The sequence below is a fragment of the Triticum aestivum genome, chromosome 4B, assembly GCF_018294505.1.
Source record: "Triticum aestivum cultivar Chinese Spring chromosome 4B, IWGSC CS RefSeq v2.1, whole genome shotgun sequence".
Lineage (NCBI taxonomy): Eukaryota > Viridiplantae > Streptophyta > Magnoliopsida > Poales > Poaceae > Triticum > Triticum aestivum.
In genome coordinates, this window is record NC_057804.1 from 29,954,304 (window position 1) to 29,977,253 (window position 22,950).

Consider the following 22,950-nt stretch of genomic DNA (forward strand, 5'->3'; position numbering starts at 1 on the left):
CGTCCGAGGCTCGTCTGCGGCGAGCTCCGGCCACGCCCGCCCTGAGTCGCCCGTCCCGGCCTCGCGCGGCCACGAGCTCCGGCCACGCTCCGCCCCGGCCACGCTCCGCCCCCGTCGCCCATCCCGGCCTCGTGTGGCCACGCTCCGCACCGCGTCGCCCGTCCCGGCCTCACGCGGCCATGAGCTCCGGCCACGCTCCGCTCCAGGACGCCCTCCCAAGTCACTTTTTGGACGCCGGCGAGGAGCAGCGTGTTCTCGAGGGCGGGGATGCAAAAGGCGTGGGAGCCCGTGAGAACACTCCTATTTGTGTGAACAATGCCCTACCTATTTTCATAAAACCCAGTTGTGTAGCATGTCCTTCTTCCGCACATACTCTCCTGATTTGTTTTCTAGCATTGCTTAGCTTATTCGTATGTTTCTTTTTTGCTTAATTGCACGCATTTAGCGCGCTCACATGCCTGAATTGTACACGCCTTAATCTCTTGCTTGATTCAGATGCTTCTCCACGGTGGGCGTCAATTCTAACCTGACCCCCATGCATCACGATAGGCTTAACCAATGGTGGTTGCGGTCGCGCAAGCAGTTCAGCAGAGTGGACAGGAAGGGATTTGATGTGTTTGTCATGCTGATTTGCTGGACGTTGTGGAAGCAAAGGAACGCCAGGGTTTTCCAGTTGGGTCCCATTCTAGACGTGCACGCTACGGCCAATCTTATTTTTCAGGAGCTGCATCTATGAAGGCTGTCTGGAGTAGTAGGAGTTCAACGATTTTGTGAGTAGTCCGCTTAGTGTTTTGGAGTAGTTGGGTGGGATCGACGGCTTGTGACGATCTACCATGAAATCTTGTACATAATTTTCTCCCTTCTATAAAGTTAAGGTACGCTATTGGCGTACTCTCGAAAAAAAAAATCTCTTGCTTGATTACCTTGTCACGTCATCGACCGATCGATCTCGTGTTGCTTGGCTACCTAGTTTTTGGCTTTGCTGGCTACAAAAATGTCATTGTGCTTTCTGCTTATTTATATTTTCGTCGACAATAAATGCTTAACTCCGTGCTCATGTTTGGAGCTATTTTGGACAATTTTGTCAAATTTGTCACGCACGGTCGACCGTTTGAAATTTTCCATGGCCAGTAGGGAGGGCATAGCAGGTGCGTGCCCCTGTGATTTTTCGGTCTTCATCCTTACGTTTAAATGACAACTACGTAATCATCTTTTTATCCCTAGTGGCAACTACACAATAAAAGATTGTTCCACTTTCTGTCACCGCAATAGATTTTTGCAAGGTTGAGCTCATCTGTCATACACAACTCCCTCTTGAAGATGAATGTTTTCTTATTATTTGCAAGTGTATGTGTCTTAAAGTCAGATTTGTACTATGCTTTTGCTGCAGAAGTAGGTATTTCTCATTTGTCTTAGAAAAATAGCAACCGAGGCGATAATTATCTAATCAGCTTTAGCGGCTGAATCATGGCATTGTCCTCATGATCCAAAATCTGCGAGTAAAAGCAACAAAACGTATGTTGGGGATCTTCACTGAGGAGGAATTTTGGAATGTAATTAAGGAGTTGCCGGCGGACAGAGCTCCGGGGCCGGGCGGGTTCATGGGGATTTTTTTATCAAAAGGCTTGGCCGATCATCAAGCACGACATCATGACAGCCTTCATGAAGCTGTATGTTGGGGATGGACTTGGATTTGGCAAGCTTAATAAAGCACTCATAACCCTAATCCCCAAACGTGCAGACGCAGAGGAGGTTGAAGACTTTCGGCCTATAAGCTTGACACACAGCTTTGCCAAGTTATTTGCCAAAGTGTTGGCTTGTCGCGCCAGAAGACGCATGACAGATATTGTCACTTTGCAACCAGTCTGCGTTTATTCGGGGAAGATGCCTTCATGAGCTTGTTCGGCAAGTGGCAAAGAAAATGCACGCTATGAAAACCCCGGGAGTGTTTTTGAAGTTGGACATAAGTAGGGCTTTTGACACTCTGTCCTGGCCCTTTTTGTTCCAGGTGCTACGACAGAAAGGGTTCGGCGAGACTTGGATGCGCTGGATTGCCATCTTATTGCAGACTGCTAGCACCAAAGTGCTTGTGAATGGAGTTCCGGGGTTCAGTTTCTTGCACGCATGTGGTTTGCGTCAGGGAGATCCGATTTCTCCGCTCCTGTTCGTGATTGCGATGGAGGCGCTCTCGGCCATTTTCAGAAAGGCCGAGGTCGCGGGGGTGATCAGCTCGATCAGAGGGGTCTCGGCAACACAACGTTTATCCATTTATGCGGACGATGTTGCTTTGTTTATCAAACCCTCTGACTAGGATCTACAGTTTGTGCGAGCAGCCCTACACAGTTTTGGCGAAGCATCTGGGCTCCGGGTTAACTACAGGAAGTCGATGGTTGTGCTCATTCGAGGAACGGAGGAGGACCAGAACAGGATTGCTACCATCCTCCAATGTGCTATAGGCAAATTTCCATGCAAATACTTGGGCATCCCTCTGTCTATCAACCAGCTTACGAAAAATGACTGGCAGCCCCTACTTGACCAAGTGAAAAAGTTCATCCCGGCCTGGCAGAAGGGCCTCATTCATAGGCCTGGACGACTTGTGCTCATTAAATCTGTGGTCTCCGCCAGACCCATACATCAGCTTATGATCCTTGAGGCGCCGGCTTGGGTGTTTGAAGAGATAAATGGCTGGATGCCATCCTTCTTTTGGGCTGGGAAGGAGAAGTCTAATGGAGGGCAGTGCTTGGTGGCGTGGAACACTATATGCCGCCCAACTTGCTATGGAGGTTTGGGCATAAAAAACCTCAGGTTACAAGCTTTGGCGCTCAGGGCACAGTGGGAGTGGTTGCGACGTACAGATCCTGAACGACCATGGCAAGGAATCCCGTTCTTGGTTGACAACGAGGCTAAAGAGGTGTTCAACAGTTTGGTTGCGATCACAGTAGGCATCGGCAGCAGGGTTCTCTTCTGGAGGGACCGATGGATTATGGATCGGCGGTGCGAGATATAGCACCGGCTATACTATCTCTAGTAAATACCCGCACGATCAACAGTCGCACAGTCGAACAGGCACTCACAGATAACAGATGGGAGCGCGACATTAGTGCACCCACCCCTTTCTTGGCGTTGATGCAGCTCATGAATCTCAGACTTGCAATTTCGAGGGTGGCAAGGGATACACAATTGCCGTACCAATTCAGATGGCCAACTGATGTCTCTGGGGTCTACTCGGCCCGCTCCACTTACCTCAGGTTGTGTTTGGGTCTGACGAGAACACCAACATTCGAATGCATATGGAGGAGTTGGGCCTTACTTAAGTGCAAAATCTTTGTGTGGCTGGCCGTGCAGTACCGTGTGTGGACCTCTGATAGGCGTACCAGGCATGGGCTACAGGACAACACGTCACCATGTTTTACATGCTTGCAAGAGGAGGACACTGTGGACCACATACTGGTACAGTGCACTTACGCCCGCGAGGTGTGGTACCATTTCTTCGCACTGGTACACACACCTATCCTCATACCATCACATGACAGCACTTTCACGGCATGGTGGTTGGATGCAAGGGCTAGAGTGCAGAGCAAGACGAGAAGGACTTTTGATACGGCAGTCATCGCCATTGCCTGGTCACTGTGGAAGCAGCGTAACGCGCGTGTGTTTGGAAGAGTACACGACCAAAGGGGTACAGTGGATCTTGTTGCCCAAATCAGGGATGAGCTGAGTGATTGGAACATGGCGGGTATGGATAGATTACAAATCTTTGCGAGAGAGTAGATTAATTTGTTTATGGGTGTTGTGTGCGTTTCCGTGATGCTTGCATCATTGGAAACATTCTTGTAAATATGTTTTGCTCCCTTCTATAAAAATCAGGTACGCCATTGACGTACTCCTGAAAAAAAAGCAACAAAACGTCAATGGTGTACGTCTTGGCAAGATTTGTTTTTTGAGTTGTACGTTGGCAAGTAGTAAAAATATTTGTTGTACGAATACGTACGTGACAGTGATAGACGTAGCCGGGCTCGGCCGTGGCGTCGAACGGGTAGGCCTCGCCCGTGTCCACCATCAGGAACTTGACCACGACCGTCGTCACGTATCCCGGCGCCATCTTTCCCACGTTCTTCCACGTCCTCTCGTGCTCCGGCACGGCCACCGCGTCCCCGGCGGTGTGCTGGCTCAGGTTGCACCTGCCCGCGTCGTTGAGCCTGGCCATGCAGCTCTTCAACTCGTCCAGCCCGACGAGCCCCCGGACGCGCACCGCCTGGAACGTGGCCAGGTGGAGGTGGAGGCGTGGAGCGGGTGGTCGTCCGACGTGAGAAGCTGCGGTCGTTGGAGGACTCGTCGTCGGAGAAGTCGACAACGACGTCGAACGACTCAGACACGCTGACAAGGACGTGGGTGGCGGTGACCGGCCGGGGCAGGTAGCTGGTGTCGGAGCCGACGACGTGGAAGGGGAGGCCGTTGCTCAGCAACAGATTGAAGTAGCGCGCGCTGCTGGCGTTGATGACGCGAAAGCGGTACCGACGCCGAGCGACGCGGAGGAACGGCCACGCCTTGCCGTTGACGGTGATGGCGTCGCCGAAGTACTCGGGCTGCCACTGTGGGTGGATGCGCGGGTTGTTGCCGGTGGAGTTCATGTACAGGGAGTCGTCAGCGTAGAAGCTGCGGTCGGCGAGCACGAACACGCGGTCGAACTCATCACCGCATGGGAGACCGAGCGGCCACTCGACCGCCGGATTATGGATGACATAGGCGCCGAGGAGGCCGGCGAGGAGGTTGGCGCGCGTGAGGCCGAGAGCGTGGTCGTGGTACCAGAGGACGCCGGGGGACTGCACGTTCGGGTACACGTACGTCGGCGTCGTCCACTTGGCACCCGTCTCGCGGAAGCCGGCGGTGAACCAGGCGAAGGCGCTGCCATCGGACTGCGGCGGGTGGACGCCGCCGTGGAGGTGCACTACGATCGGGACGCCGCCATGCCTGGGGATGGCGACAGGCACGGTGGGGTCCCACGGGAGGACGTGGTGCTCCGGCAGGTGGTTCTCCCACGTCACCAACAGCGGGACCCCTTGCAGGGCCTCGATGGTCGGCCCGGGAAACGTGGCGCTCGCCGCCGACTCTTCGAACACGAACACGGTGGTCGCCGGCAGGTCACGGTGGAATTTCTGCACGCATGCATCCAGAGTCCAACACAACGTACATATACACAAATTAAAGAACAAGAATGATGTTACGGACGAACCCATTTCTTTCGGTACATCCCGACGGCGAGGTGCACCGGCGTGGGGCGGCCGTGTTCGACGGAGTAGCCGCGTAACTTGGGCATCTGAGGGAGCCTGTCGACGTACATTTCCAGTGAGCCGGCGACCTGCTCCAGCGTGTCCTCCGACACCGGCTGCGGCGGCGGCCTGGTCCCGGCCGCGAGGCCGGCCAGCAGGAGAAGGACGGCGAGCGCCGCCTTGCCGAGCATTCCGTCCGGCATGAGCGTATCTTCCTGTGCAACAAGCCAATTTTCTCAAGGCAGAAACACTCACTATGCTAGTGCGTGTGTGCAATATATGTGAACTGCCAAGTGATGTCCGTGTCAAGACGCAAGAAACAAATAATGTGATGAGCGCACTATGTTATCTAGCTAGTTTTGGTGAGCATCTATTTGCATGCTGATGTGTGGAGCTTCCACTAGCTACCCTTTTTCCTTTTTGATTTTGTCGGTATGTTTGGCTGGTGCCAAAATTTGCCCTACCAAATTTTTGGCAGCCCATGACATTTTGGCTCTTGGTTGGTTGGTTGTCCAAATTTTGGTTGCACATGGAATTAATATATGTTTGACACGGCACCACGTACGACGGCTCGGGCAGTGCGGTCGAAAACTTTGTATTACTCAATCACAGTAACATTACAATCTGCGAGAGCTGACTGAACAACATCAGGAGGAGCAGAACCAAGCCAAGACACAGTTCTACCATCCGTTCTGGCAAAATTGGCCAACCTTACTCTAATTTCAACTACAATGAACAACACTGGCATATCTACTACCCTTATAAAAAAAAAGAGGGCGGAGAACCAAACAATCTGCACCGTACATAGAATTAAATCCTACGTTCCATATACTCCTGATGTTTTAGCACCAACCGTGTTTAGCCGCATGTAATTACCCATGCTGCCATTGGTAAAAACGCTAATCCCCGCTTCGTCTCACCCCGCACGTCCTCTCAACCACTCCTGTCGGAGTAATGGGCTACGGGTAGGCTAACCCGAGCCCCAGAACCGTTCAAGACATTGGGATAAGCAGCGCCGCTTATGCCGAGTCCCAGGGACGATTCCAAGTTATGCCGAGTTCCAGGGACGACTCCAAGATATACCGAGTCCCAGACGGCGACTCCAAGATAAGCCGAGTCCCAGACGGCGACTCCAAGATAAGCCGAGTCCCAGACGGCGACTCCAAGATAAGCCGAGTCCCAGACGGCGACTCCGAGATAAGCCGACTCATGGCCGGCGACTTCCAGAGAGGCCGGCTATGGAGAGTCGGCCCGCGACTCCACCCTCGTCTCAAAGGGCGAGGCGGGGTACGGCCACGGCGTGGCCGTCCCCCCCGCTTACAAGGGGCCGGCATGGCTACAGTAAGCCGTATCGCTGAAGATCTCCAGCGGGGCTCGGCACTGTTGCCATGCCTGCCCTGACCTCAGCCACAGTGGGCGGCGCACTGTGCCCATGACGCCTACCTGTACGACCCAAGGACGGCGGGGCCGCCTGTCAGTGGGTAGACCGAAGACGGCACGAGCGCCCTGGAGACGGACCCGTGGGAGTCGGCCCCCTGGAGTCGCCCGACTCCTCCCACGGGCCCCGCACGCCATTAACCATACAAGATGGGGAATGGCGACAGTGAACGCACGCCAGACGGCGGCGCTGTTGCCATGACCACATGACCAAGCCAGCGTCATCAGGAGTACCGCTAAAGTGTCAAGCCTGTCCGCGGGGCCCGCCAGTCGGCGGGCCCCAGTAGTCGGCAGAGCGGATGACGGCCTGAGAGACAGACGGTTGGGACCCACGCCCAGCCGGATTACCATTGTACCCCTGGGGGGTAGGCCTATATAAACCCCCCGGGAAGCCCATGCAAAGGGTTCGGACCCCGATAGAGATAGACCTTAGAGCATAGGAAGGAGAGAGCTAGCCTTGCCCTCTCCTACCTCCAGATACAGCTCCAGGAGCACCATTGTAGCCACTTTGCCATGGTGACCATGTGGAGACCCCGCAGAGCAGCAGTAGGGGTGTTATCTCCTCCGAGAGCCCTGAAGCTGGCTAAGTTTCGCCGGCGTGCATGTCTTCGTCTCATCCCGCTTTCGGGCACCGGCGACGTTCTACTTGCTCCCATCATGATTAGCCATCCTTTGGCATATGTCGTACCCAACCCCCGACATTTGGCGCCCACCGTGGGGCGAGGTGCACCGTCATCCGGAGACCTGCTCTGGACGGGAACCCTTTTCCTCCCTGGCGAGCGCAGCCAGCCCGGCACGCCAGATGGAGTTTGCGCCGACGCGCTGCACGACGCTAAGATCGCCTGCGCGGCCAGCTGCCTCGCCGAGCTTATCGGTGAGGTTCGCCTCTCCGACGAGCCTGCGTCCGACGCAGACACGAGCGGCCCCGAGAGCCTCCTCTCGGGTCTCCTCGACCAACTCCACGTCGCCGGCGAGCCTGCCGTGGACCTGGAGTCCATAGGATCCACCGACCCGATGCTGGTCGACTCTGACACCGCGTCGCTCGACGCGTTTCCCACCAACATGGTGATCTACGACGAGCCGCTCCCTTGCGCGGGGAGCGGCGGAAGCACCGTCACGGAAGTTCTCGTCCTTGATCACGGCGAGCATTCCGATGAGGGAGCGCACGACCCGCTCGACGCGGCTCTGCGAGACCTCACCGCGCCGATTCCGGGAGACGCTGACGCGAGACGCTGGAGGCACGCTGCCTTCAGCTTATCGAGGGCGCGAAGAAGTTGGCAAGCATGAGGCGCTTGTCAGAAGCCTACCAGCGCGAGATGGATCGCGCCGTGGGCGGCTCGCCGGCTCCGACTGGGCCTAGCCGCCTAGGCGCGGTCCGACAACGCGGCGTGGCAATCGCCTATCTGTTCGGGGCTGATCACCCTGTGTATGCACGCCCGCGGAGGACATCCGCGCCGCCCAGGCGGCGGCAGACGAGCTCGACAACTTCGAGGGCGAAGAGCGCCGCATGATGACGGAGCGAGCTCAGCAGCTCCTCGATGCGGCTGCCGCGCAGAATGATGCCGGCTGCCGCACGGAGGCGCCGCAGCGACAAAACGACGACCCGCCACCCCGCCGAGACCAAGGCGCGGCGTGTCAGACACCGACTGGCGGGGCCCGCGGGAAGAAGGACAAGGTGTTGGGGAACGTAGTAATTTCAAAAAATTTCCTACGTACACGCAAGATCATGGTGATGGCATAGCAACGAGAGGAGAGAGTGTTGTCCACGTACCCTCGTAGACCGTAAGCGGAAGCGTTATGACAACGCGGTTGATGTAGTCGTACGTCTTCACGATCCGACCGATCCAAGTACCGAACGTACGGCACCTCCGAGTTCAGCACACGTTCAGCTCGATGACGATCCCCGGGCTCTGATCCAGCAAAGCTTCGGGGATGAGTTCCGTCAGCACGACGGCGTGGTGATGATGATGATGCTCTACCGGCGCAGGGCTTCGCCTAAACTCCGCGACGATATGACCGAGGTGGAATATGGTGGAGGGGGGCACCGCACACGGCTAAGGAACGATCCGTAGATCAACTTGTGTGTCTATGGGGTGCCCCCCGCCCCCGTATATAAAGGAGCCATGGCGGAGGAGGCGGCCGGCCAAGGAGGGCGCGCCAAGGGGGGAGTCCTACTCCCACCGGGAGTAGGACTCCCTTCTTTCCTAGTTGGAATAGGAGAAGGGGGGAAAGAGGAGGAAGAGGGGAAGGAAAGGGGGGGCGCCGCCCCCCTTCCCTTGTCCTATTCGGACTAGGAAGGGGAGGGGCGCGCGGCCCCCTCCTGCCTCCTTCCCTCTTCTCCCTCGAAGCCCATGTAGGCCCAATAACCCCCCGGGGGGTTCCGGTAACCTCCCGGTACTCCGGTAAAATGCCGATTTCACCCGGAACGATTCTGATGTCCAAATATAGGCTTCCAATATATCGATCTTTATGTCTCGACCATTTCGAGACTCCTCGGTACGTCCGTGATCACATCCGGGACTCCGAACAAACTTCGGTACATCAAAACTTATAAACTCATAATAAAACTGTCATCGTAACGTTAAGCGTGCGGACCCTACGGGTTCGAGAACTATGTAGACATGACCTAGAACTATTCTCGGTCAATAACCAATAGAGGAACCTGGATGCCCATATTGGTTCCTACATATTCTATGAAGATCTTTATCGGTCAAACCGCATAACAACATACGTTGTTCCCTTTGTCATCGGTATGTTACTTGCCCAAGATTTGATCGTCGGTATCCAATACCTAGTTCAATCTCGTTACCGGCAAGTCTCTTTACTCGTTCCGTAATGCATCATTCCGTAACCAACTCATTTGGTCACATTGCTTGCAAGGCTTATAAAGATGTGCATTACCGAGAGGGCCCAGAGATACCTCTCCGACAATCGGAGTGACAAAACCTAATCTCGAAATACGCCAACTCAACATGTACCTTCGGAGACACCTGTAGTACTCCTTTATAATCACCCAGTTACATTGTGACGTTTGGTAGTACCCAAAGTGTTCCTCCGGTAAACGGGAGTTGCATATTTCTCATAGTTACAGGAACATGTATACGTCATGAAGAAAGCAATAGCAATATACTAAACGATCAAGTGCTAGGCTAACGGAATGGGTCATGTCAATCACATCATTCTTCTAATGATGTGATCCCATTAATCAAATGACAACACATGTCTATGGTTAGGAAACATAACCATCTTTGATTAATGAGCTAGTCAAGTAGAGGCATACTAGTGACTATATGTTTGTCTATGTATTCACACATGTATCATGTTTCCGGTTAATACAATTCTAGCATGAATAATAAACATTTACCATGATATGAGGAAATAAATAATAACTTTATTATTGCCTCTAGGGCATATTTCCTTCAGTCTCCCACTTGCACTAGAGTCAATAATCTAGATTACATAGTAATGATTCTAACACCCATGGAGTCTTGGTGCTGATCATGTTTTGCTCGTGAGAGTGACTTAGTCAACGGGTCTGCAACATTCAGATCCGTATGTATCTTGCAAATCTCTATGTCTCCCACTTGGACTAGGTCCCGGATGGAATTGAAGCGTCTCTTGATGTGCTTGGTCCTCTTGTGAAATCTGGATTCCTTTGCCAAGGCAATTGCACCAGTATTGTCACAGAAGATTTTCATTGGTCCCGATGCACTAGGTATGACACCTAGATCGGAAATGAACTCCTTCATCCAGACTCCTTCATTTGCTGCTTCCGAAGCAGCTATGTACTCCGCTTCACATGTAGATCCCGCCACGACGCTTTGTTTAGAACTGCACCAACTTACAGATCCACCGTTTAATAAAAACACGTATCCGGTTTGCGATTTAGAATCGTCCGGATCAGTGTCAAAGCTTGCATCGACGTAACCATTTACGGCTAGCTCTTTGTCACCTCCATATACGAGAAACATATCCTTAGTCCTTTTCAGGTATTTCAGGATGTTCTTGACTGCTGTCCAGTGATCCACTCCTGGATTACTTTGGTACCTTCCGGCCAAGCTTATTGCTAAGCATACGTCAGGTCTGGTACACAACATTGCATACATGATAGAGCCTATGGCTGAAGCATAGGGAACATCTTTCATTTTCTCTCTATCTTCTGCTATGGTCGGGCATTGAGTTTGACTCAACTTCACACCTTGTAGTACGGGCAAGAACCCTTTCTTTGCCTGATCCATTTTGAACTTTTTCAAAATTTTATCAAGGTATATGCTTTGTGAAAGTCTTATTAAGCGTCTTGATCTATCTCTATAGATCTTGATGCCCAATATGTAAGCAGCTTCACCGAGGTCTTTCATTGAAAAACTTTTATTCAAGTATCCCTTTATGCTATCCAGAAATTCTATATCATTTCCAATTAATAATATGTCATCTACATATAATATCAGAAATGCTACAGAGCTCCCACTCACTTTCTTGTAAATACAGGCTTCTCCAAAAGTCTGTATAAAACCATATGCTTTGATCACACTATCAAAGCGTTTATTCCAACTCTGAGATGCTTGCACCAGTCCATAAATGGAACGCTGGAGCTTGCACACTTTGTTAGCACCTTTTGGATCTACAAAACCTTCTGGCTGCATCATATACAACTCTTCTTCCAGAAATCCATTCAAGAATGCAGTTTTGACATCCATTTGCAAAATTTCATAATTATGAAATGCAGCAATAGCTAACATGATTCGGACAGACTTAAGCATCGCTACGGGTGAGAAAGTCTCATCGTAGTCAACTCCTTGAACTTGTCGAAAACCTTTCGCAACAAGTCGAGCTTTATAGACAGTTACATTACCATCAGCGTCAGTCTTCTTCTAAAAGATCCATTTATTCTCAATTGCTTGCCGATAATCGGGCTAGTCAACCAAAGTCCATACTTTGTTTTCATACATGGATCCCATCTCAGATTTCATGGCCTCTAGCCATTTTGCGGAATCTGGGCTCATCATCGCTTCCTCATAGTTCGTAGGTTCATCATGGTCAAGCAACATGACTTCCAGAATTGGATTACCGTACCATTCTGGTGCGGATCTTACTCTGGTAGACCTACGAGGTTCAGTAGAAACTTGATCTGAAGTTTCATGATCAATATCATTAGTGTTGGGGAACGTAGTAATTTCAAAATTTTCCTACGCACACGCAAGATCATGGTGATGGCATAGCAACAAGAGGGGAGAGTATTGTCCATGTACCCTTGTAGACCGTTAAGCGGAAGCGTTATGACAACGCGGTTGATGTAGTCGTACGTCTTCATGAATCGACCGATCCAAGCACCGAACGTACGGCACCTCCGTGTTCAGCACACGTTCAGCTCGATGACGTTCCCCGGGCTCCAATCCAGCTAAGCGTCGGGGATGAGTTCAGTCAGCACGACGGCGTGGTGACGATGATGATGTTCTACCGGCGCAGGGCTTCGCCTAAACTCCGCGACAATATGACCGAGGTGGAATATGGTGGAGGGGGCACCGCACACGGCTAAGGAACGATCCGTAGATCAACTTGTGTGTCTATGGGGTGCCCCCTCCCCCGTATATAAAGGGGGAGAGGAGGAGGGGGCCGGCCTAAGGGGAGGCGCGCCCTAGGAGGGGAAAACCTACTCCAAGTAGGTTTGCCCCCTCCCTTTCCTATTCCAAGAAGGAGGGGGAAGGAAGGAGTGGGAGAGGGGGAAGGCAAGGGGGCGCCGCCCCCCCTTCCTTGTCCTATTCGGACTCAAGTGGAGGGGGCGCGCCTCTTGCCCTGGCCAGCCCCTCTCTCTCTCCACTAGGGCCCATCAAGGCCCATTACTTCCCGGGGGGGTTCCGGTAACCCTCCCGTACTCTGGTTTTTCTCCGAAAACACCCAGAACACTTCCGGTGTCCGAATATAGTCATCCAATATATCAATCTTTATGTCTTGACCATTTCGAGACTCCTCGTCATGTCCGTGATCACATCCGGGACTCCGAACAACCTTCGGTACATCAAAACTTATAAACTCATAATAAAACTGTCATCGTAACGTTAAGCGTGCGGACCCTACGGGTTCGAGAACTATGTAGACATGACCTAGAACTATTCTCGAACAATAACCAATAGCGGAACCTGGATGTTCATATTGGTTCCCACATATTCTACGAAGATCTTTATCGGTCAAACCGCATAACAACATACGTTGTTCCCTTTGTCATCGGTATGTTACTTGCCCGAGATTCGATCGTCGGTATCCAATATCTAGTTCAAACTCGTTACCGGCAAGTCTCTTTACTCGTTCCGTAATACATCATCTCATAACTAACTCATTAGTTACAATGCTTGCAAGGCTTAGGTGATGAGTATTACCGAGAGGGCCCAGAGATACCTCTCCGACAATCGAAGTGACAAAACCTAATCTCGAATTATGCCAACTCAACATGTACCTTTGGAGACACCTGTAGAGCACCTTTATAATCACCCAATTACGTTGTGACGTTTGGTAGCACACAAAGTGTTCCTCCGGTAAACGGGAGTTGCACAATCTCATAGTTGCAGGAACTTTGTATAAGTCATGAAGAAAGCAATAGCAACATACTAAACGATTAAGTGCTAAGCTAACGGAATGGGTCAAGTCAATCACATCATTCTCCTAATGATGTGATCCCATTAATCAAATGACAACACATGCCTATGGTTAGGAAACATAACCATCTTTGATCAATGAGCTAGTTCAAGTAGAGGCATACTGGTGACACTATGTTTGTCTATGTATTCACACATGTATCATGTTTCCGGTTAATACAATTCTAGCATGAATAATAAACATTTATCATGATATGAGGAAATAAATAATAACTTTATTATTGCCTCTAGGGCATATTTCCTTCATTCTCCCACTTGCACTAGAGTCAATAATCTAGATTACATAGTAATGATTCTAACACCCATGGAGTCTTGGTGCTGATCATGTTTTGCTCGTGAGAGAGGCTTAGTCAATGGGTCTGCAACATTCAGATCCGTATGTATCTTGCAAATGAATATGTCTCCCACTTGGACTTGGTCCCGAATGGAATTGAAGCATCTCTTGATGTGCTTGGTCCTCTTGTGAAATTTGGATTCCTTTGCCAAGGCAATTGCACCAGTATTGTCACAGAAGATCTTCATTGGTCCCGATGCACTAGGTACAACACCTAGATCGGAAATGAACTCCTTCATCCAGACTCCTTCATTTGCTGCTTCCGAAGCAGCTATGTACTCCGCTTCACATGTAGATCTCGCCACGACACTTTGTTTAGAACTGCACCAACTTATAGCTCCACCATTTAATAAAAATACGTATCCGGTTTGCGATTTAGAATTGTCCGGATCAGTGTCAAAGCTTGCATCGACGTAACCATTTACGACTAGCTCTTTGTCACCTCCATATATGAGAAACATATCCTTAGTCCTTTTCAGGTATTTCAGGATGTTCTTGACCGCTGTCCAGTGACCCACTCCTGGATTACTTTGGTACCTCCCTGCCAAACTAATAGCAAGGCACACATCAGGTATGGTACACATCATTGCATACATGATAGAGCCTATGGCTGAAGCATAGGGAACTCCTTTCATTTTCTCTCTATCTTCTGTAGTGGTCGGGCATTGAGTCTGACTCAACTTTATACCTTGTAATACAGGCAAGAACCCTTTCTTTGCCTGTTCCATATTGAACCTTTTCAATACTTTATCAAGGTACGTGCTTTGTGAAAGTCCAATCAAGCGTCTTGATCTATCTCTATAGATCTTTATGCCCAATATGTAAGCAGCTTCACCGAGGTCTTTAATTGAAAAACTTTTATTCAAGTATCCTTTTATGCTATCCAAAAATTCTATATCATTTCCAATCAACAATATGTCATCCACATATAATATTAGAAATGCTATAGAGCTCCCACTCACTTTTTTGTAAATACAGGCTTCTCCAAAAGTCTGTATAAAACCATATGCTTTGATCACACTATCAAAACGTTTATTCCAACTCCGAGATGCTTGCACCAGTCCATAAATGGATCGCTGGAGCTTGCACACTTTGTTAGCACCTTTTGGATCAACAAAACCTTCTGGTTGCATCATATACAACTCTTCTTCCAGAAATCCATTCAAGAATGCAGTTTTGACATCCATTTGCCAAATTTCATAATCATGAAATGCAGCAACAGCTAACATGATTCGGACAGACTTAAGCATCGCTACGGGTGAGAAAGTCTCATCGTAGTTAACCCCTTGAACTTATCGAAAACCTTTCGCAACAAGTCGAGCTTTATAGATAGTTACATTACCATCAGTGTCAGTCTTCTTCTTAAAGATCCATTTATTCTCAATGGCTTGCCGATCATCGGGCAAGTCAACCAAAGTCCATACTTTGTTTTCATACATGGATCCCATCTCAGATTTCATGGCCTCTAGCCATTTTGCAGAATCTGGGCTCATCATCGCTTCCTCATAGTTCGTAGGTTCATCATGGTCAAGTAACATGACTTCCAGAATAGGATTACCGTACCACTCTAGTGCGGATCTTACTCTGGTAGACCTACGAGGTTCAGTAGAAACTTGATCTGAAGTTTCATGATCAATATCATTAGCTTCCTCGCCAGTTGGTGTAGTTGTCACAGGAACCGGTTCTTGTGATGAACTACTTTCCAACAAGGGAGTAGATACAGTTATCTCATTAAGTTCTACTTTCCTCCCAGTCACTTCTTTCGAGAGAAACTCCTTCTCTAGAAAGGATCCGATTTTAGCAACGAAAATCTTGCCCTCAGATCTGTGATAGAAGGTGTACCCAATAGTCTCTTTTGGGTATCCTATGAAGACACATTTCTCCGATTTGGGTTCGAGCTTATCTGGTTGAAGTTTCTTCACATAAGCATCGCAGCCCCAAACTTTAAGAAACGACAACTTTGGTTTCTTGCCAAACCACAGTTCATAAGGCGTCGTCTCAACGGATTTTGATGGTGCCCTATTTGACGTGAATGCGGCCGTCTCTAAAGCATAACCCCAAAACGATAGCGGTAAATCAGTAAGAGACATCATAGATCGCACCATATCTAGTAAAGTACGATTACGACGTTCAGACACACCATTTCGTTGTGGTGTTCCGGGTGGCGTGAGTTGCGAAACTATTCCGCATTGTTTCAAGTGTAGACCAAACTCGTAACTCAAATATTCTCCTCCACGATCAGATCATAGAAACTTTATTTTCTTGTTACGATGATTTTCCACTTCACTCTGAAATTCTTTGAACTTTTCAAATGTTTCAGACTTGTGTTTCATTAAGTAGATATACCCATATCTGCTCAAATCATTTGTGAAGGTGAGAAAATAACGATACCCGCCACGAGCCTCAACATTCATTGGACCACAAACATCAGTATGTATGATCTCCAACAAATCAGTTGCTCGCTCCATAGTTCCGGAGAACGACGTTTTAGTCATCTTGCCCATGAGGCACGGTTCGCAAGTACCAAGTGATTCATAATCAAGTGATTCCAAAAGCCCATCAGTATGGAGTTTCTTCATGCGCTTTACACCGATATGACCTAAACGGCAGTGCCACAAATAAGTTGCACCATCGTTATCAACTCTGCATCTTTTGGTTTCAACACTATGAATATGTGTATCACTACTATCGAGATTCAATAAAAATAGACCACTCTTCAAGGGTGCATGACCATAAAAGATATTACTCATATAAATAGAACAACCATTATTCTCCGATTTAAATGAATAACCGTCTCGCATCAAACAAGATCCAGATATAATGTTCATGCTCAACGCTGGCACCAAATAACAATTATTTAGGTCTAAAACTAATCCCGATGGTAGATGTAGAGGTAGCGTGCCGACCGCGATCACGTCGACTTTTGAACCATTTCCCACGCGCATCGTCACCTCGTCCTTAGCCAATCTTCGCTTAATCCGTAGTCCCTGTTTCGAGTTGCAAATATTAGCAACAGAACCAGTATCAAATACCCAGGTGCTACTGCGAGCATTAGTAAGGTACACATCAATAACATGTATATCACATATACCTTTGTTTACTTTGCCATCCTTCTTATCTGCCAAATACTTGGGGCAGTTCCGCATCCAGTGACCAGTCTGCTTGCAGTAGAAGCACTCAGTTTCAGGCTTAGGTCCAGACTTGGGTTTCTTCTCTTGAGCAGCAACTTGCTTGCTGTTCTTCTTGAAGTTCCCCTTCTTCTTCCCTTTGCCTTTTTTCTTGAAACTAGTGGTCTTGTTGACCATCAACACTTGATGCTCCTTTTTGATTTCTACCTCCGTAGCCTTTAGCATTGCGAAGAGCTCGGGAATTGTCTTGTTCATCCCTTGGATATTATAGTTCATCACGAAGCTCTTGTAGCTTGGTGGCAGTGATTGAAGAATTCTGTCAATGACACTATCATCAGGAAGATTAACTCCCAGTTGAATCAAGTGATTATTATACCCAGACATTTTGAGTATATGTTCACTGACAGAACTATTCTCCTCCATCTTGCAGCTATAGAACTTATTGGAGACTTCATATCTCTCAATCCGGGCATTTGCTTGAAATATTAACTTCAACTCCTGGAACATCTCATATGCTCCATGACGTTCAAAACGTCGTTGAAGACCCGGTTCTAAGCCGTAAAGCATGGCACACTGAACTATCGAGTAGTCATCAGCTTTGCTCTGCCAGACGTTCTTAACGTCGTCAGTTGCATCAGCAGCAGGCCTGGCACCCAGCGGTGCTTCCAGGACGTAACTTTTCTGTGCAGCAATGAGGATAATCCTCAGGTTACGGACCCAGTCCGTGTAATTGCTACCATCATCTTTCAACTTTGCTTTCTCAAGGAACGCATTAAAATTCAACGGAACAACAGCACGAGCCATCTATCTACAAACAAACATAGACAAGCAAAATACTATCAGGTACTAAGTTCATGATAAATTTAAGTTTAATTAATCATATTACTTAAGAACTCCCACTTAGACAGACATCTCTCTAGTCATCTAAGTGATCACGTGATCCAAATCAACTAAACCATGTCCGATCATCACGTGAGATGGAGTAGTTTCAATGGTGAACATCACTATGTTGATCATATCTACTATAAGATTCACGTTCGACCTTTCGGTCTCCGTGTTACGAGGCCATATCTGTATATGCTAGGCTCGTCAAGTATGACCTGAGTATTCCGCGTGTGCAACTGTTTTGCACCCGTTGTATTTGAACATAGAGCCTATCACACCCGATCAGCACGTGGTGTCTCAGCACGAAGAACTTTCGCAACGGTGCATACTCAGGGAGAACACTTCTTGATTATTAGTGAGAGATCATCTTAAAATGCTACCGTCAATCAAAGCAAGATAAGATGCATAAAGGATAAACATCACATGCAATCAATATAAGTGATATGATATGGCCATCATCATCTTGTGCTTGTGATCTCCATCTTCGAAGCACCGTCGTGATCACCATCGTCACCGGCGCGACACCTTGATCTCCATCGTAGCATCGTTGTCGTTACGCCATCTATTGCTTCTACGACTATCGCTACCGCTTAGAGATAAAGTAAAGCAATTACAGGGCGTTTGCATTTCATACAATAAAGCAACAACCATATGGCTCCTGCCAGTTGCCGATAACTTCGGTTACAAAACATGATCATCTCATACAATAAAATATAGCATCACGTCTTGACCATATCACATCACAACATGCCCTGCAAAAACTGAAGGAAATATGCCCTAGAGGCAATAATAAAGTTATTATTTATTTCCTTATTTCATGATAAATGTTTATTATTCATGCTAGAATTGTATTAACCGGAAACATAATACATGTGTGAATACATAGACAAACATAGTGTCACTAGTATGCCTCTACTTAACTAGCTCGTTTATCAAAGATGGTAATGTTTCCTAGCCGTGGACAAAAGAGTTGTCATTTGATTAATGGGATCACATCATTAGGAGAATGATGTGATTGACATGACCCATTCCGTTAGCCTAGCACTTGATCATTTAGTATGTTGCTATTGCTTTCTTCATGACTTATACATGTTCCTGTAACTATGAGAATTATGCAACTCCCGTTTACCGGAGGAACACTTTGGGTACTACCAAACGTCACAACGTAACTGGGTGATTATAAAGGAGTACTACAGGTGTCTCCAAAGGTACATGTTGAGTTGGCGTATTTCGAGATTAGGTTTTTTCACTCCGATTGTCGGAGAGGTATCTCTGGGCCCTCTCGGTAATGCACATCTTTATAAGCCTTGCAAGCAATGTGACCAAATGAGTTGGTTAAGGAATGATGCATTACGGAACGAGTAAAGAGACTTGCCGGTAACGAGATTGAACTAGGTATTGGATACCGACGATCAAATCTCGGGCAAGTAACATACCGATGACAAAGGGAACAACGTATGTTGTTATGCGGTTTGACCGATAAAGATCTTCGTAGAATATGTAGGAGCCAATATGAACATCCAGGTTCCACTATTGGTTATTGACCGGAAACAGTTCTAGGTCATGTCTACATAGTTCTCGAACCCGTAGGGTTCGCACGCTTAAGGTTTCGATGACAGTTATATTATGAGTTTATGAGTTTTGATGTACCGAAGGAGTTCGGAGTCCCGGATGAGACCGGGGACATGACGAGGAGTCTCGAAATGGTCGACACGTAAAGATCGATATATTGGATGACTATATTCGGAGTTCGAAAAGGTTCCGAGTGATTCGAGTATTTTTCGGAGTACCGGAGAGTTACGGGAATTCGCCGGGGAGAAGTATTGGGCCTTATTGGCCATACGGGAAAGAGAGAGGGGCTGCCTAGGGCAGGCCGCGCGCCCCCCCATGGCCTAGTCCGAATTGGACTAGGGGGAGGGGCCGCACCCCCTCCTTCCTTCCCTTCTCTCTTCCCCTTCCTTGTCTCCTACTCCTACTACATGGAAGGACTCCTAGTTGGACTAGGAAAGGGGGAATCCCACTCCCGGTGGGAGTAGGACTCCCCTAGGGCGCGCCATAGAGAGGGCCGGCCCTCTCCTCCTCCACTCCTTTATATACGGGGGCAGGGGGCACCCCATAGACACACAAGTTGATCTACGGATCATTCCTTAGCCGTGTGCAGTGCCCCCTCCACCATATTCCACCTCGCTCATATCGTCGCGGAGTTTAGGCGAAGCCCTGCGCCGGTAGAACATCATCATCGTCACCACGCCGTCGTGCTGACGGAACTCATCCCCGACGCTTTACTGGATTGGAGCCCGGGGAACGTCATCGAGCTGAACGTGTGCTGAACTCAGAGGTGCCGTACGTTCGGTACTTGGATCGGTCGGATCGTGAAGACGTACGACTACATCAACTGCGTTGTCATAACGCTTCCACTTACGGCCTATGATGGTACGTGGACAACACTCTCCCCTCTCGTTGTTATGCCATCACCATGATCTTGCGTGTGCGTAGGAATTTTTTTGAAATTACTACGTTCCCCAACAAAAACAAGTTAGACGTCCTCTACTTTGTTGTTGCAAATTTTACGTGGCTGCTACAGGCTTTAGCAAGAACCGTTCTTACCTACGCATATAAACCACAACGATAGTTCGTCAAGTTGGTGCTGTTTTAACCTTCGCAAGGACCGGGTGTAGCCACACTCGATTCAGCTAAAGTGAGAGAGACAGACACCCGCCAGCCACCTTTAAGCACGAGTGCTCGGAACGGTGTAACCAGTCTCGCGTAAGCGTACGCGTAATGTTGGTCCGGGCCGCTTCATCTCACAATACCGCCGAACCAAAGTATGACATGCTGGTAAGCAGTATGACTTGTATCACCCACAACTCACTTGTGTTCTACTCATGCATATAACATCAATGCATAAAACCTAGGCTCGGATGCCACTGTTGGGGAACGTAGTAATTTCAAAAAATTTCCTACGTACACGCAAGATCATGGTGATGGCATAGCAACGAGAGGAGAGAGTGTTGTCCATGTACCCTCGTAGACCGTAAGCGGAAGCGTTATGACAACGCGGTTGATGTAGTCATACGTCTTCACGATCCGACCGATCCAAGTACCGAACGTACGGCACCTCCGAGTTCAGCACACGTTCAGCTCGATGACGATCCCCTGGCTCTGATCCAGCAAAGCTTCGGGGATGAGTTCCGTCAGCACGACGGCGTGGTGACGATGATGATGCTCTACCGGCGCAGGGCTTCGCCTAAACTCTGCGACGATATGACCGAGGTGGAATATGGTGGAGGGGGGCACCGCACACGGCTAAGGAACGATCCGTAGATCAACTTGTGTGTCTATGGGGTGCCCCCCGCCCCCGTATATAAAGGAGCCAGGGGGGAGGAGGCGGCCGACCAAGGAGGGCGCGCCAAGGGGGTAGTCCTACTCCCACCGGGAGTAGGACTCCCTTCTTTCCTAGTTGGAATAGGAGAAGGGGGGAAAGAGGAGGAAGAGGGGAAGGAAAGGGGGGGCGCCGCCCCCCTTCCCTTGTCCTATTCGGACTAGGAAGGGGAGGGGCGCACGGCCCCCTCCTGCCTCCTTCCCTCTTCTCCCTCGAGGCCCATGTAGGCCCAATAACCCCCCGGGGGGTTCCGGTAACCTCCCGGTACTCCGGTAAAATGCTGATTTCACCCGGAACGATTCCGATGTCCAAATATAGGCTTCCAATATATCGATCTTTATGTCTCGACCATTTCGAGACTCCTCGTTACGTCCGTGATCACATCCGGGACTCCGAACAAACTTCGGTACATCAAAACTTATAAACTCATAATAAAACTATCATCGTAACGTTAAGCGTGCGGACCCTACGGGTTCGAGAACTATGTAGACGTGACCTAGAACTATTCTCGGTCAATAACCAATAGCGGAACCTGGATGCCCATATTGGTTCCTACATATTCTACGAAGATCTTTATCGGTCAAACCGCATAACAACATACGTTGTTCCCTTTGTCATCGGTATGTTACTTGCCCGAGATTTGATCGTCGGTATCCAATACCTAGTTCAATCTCGTTACCGGCAAGTCTCTTTACTCGTTCTGTAATGCATCATTCCGTAACCAACTCATTTGGTCACATTGCTTGCAAGGCTTATAAAGATGCGCATTACCGAGAGGGCCCAGAGATACCTCTCCGATAATCGGAGTGACAAAACCTAATCTCGAAATACGCCAACTCAACATGTACCTTCGGAGACACCTGTAGTACTCCTTTATAATCACCCAGTTACGTTGTGACGTTTGGTAGTACCCAAAGCGTTCCTCCGGTAAACGGGAGTTGCATATTTCTCATAGTTACAGGAACATGTATAAGTCATGAAGAAAGCAATAGCAATATACTAAACGATCAAGTGCTAGGCTAACGGAATGGGTCATGTCAATCACATCATTCTTCTAATGATGTGATCCCATTAATCAAATGACAACACATGTCTATGGTTAGGAAACATAACCATCTTTGATTAATGAGCTACTCAAGTAGAGGCATACTAGTGACTATATGTTTGTCTATGTATTCACACATATATCATGTTTCCGGTTAATACAATTCTAGCATGAATAATAAACATTTATCATGATATGAGGAAATAAATAATAACTTTATTATTGCCTCTAGGGCATATTTCCTTCACAAGGAGCCGGCTGTTAGCCACAGTCGGACTCACATTACCATCGAGCGCGACCAAGACGGCCGTCCCAAAGCGGTGGAACGGCGGGACGACTATCTGCCTCCCCCTCCTCGCAGAGAAAGGCGAGTCTCCCCGCTGCCCATAGAACATACGACTCTCGGCGACCGTCTTGGCCGCCGAGAGGGAGTCGGAGAGAACGATGCCCGTCACCGGATCGACCGACTCCACCGATCCTTGGCGCTGGAAGAAGAAGACGAGTTGGGTCCTCCCTGTTTTGGACCCCGCATCCGAGATGAGCCCTTCCCCAAAGGGTTCACGCTCCCCCGGGACACGCCCAAATATACCGGCACCATGAAGCCAGAGGACTGGCTGATCGATTACTCCACAGCCACTTCAGCCAACTTCCGCACTCAAGACTATCCCCGTCGCCTGGCCCTTTGCAGTTTGGGGCCTGGACATGGTGGGACCATTCAAGACGACACGAGGTGGCTTGACTCATCTACTTGTCGCAGTGGACAAGTTCACCAAGTGGATAGAAGTGAAATCCATCAAGAAGTTGAATGGTCCGACTGCA

General features: G+C 49.1%; 1 pseudogene; it reads right to left on the reverse strand.

Annotated features, from left to right (window-relative positions):
• Positions 1 to 3,719: 3,719 nt before the first annotated feature.
• Positions 3,720 to 5,500, reverse strand: LOC123094305 (multicopper oxidase LPR1 homolog 1-like; annotated as a pseudogene).
• Between the last annotated feature and the right edge of the window lie 17,450 nt (positions 5,501 to 22,950).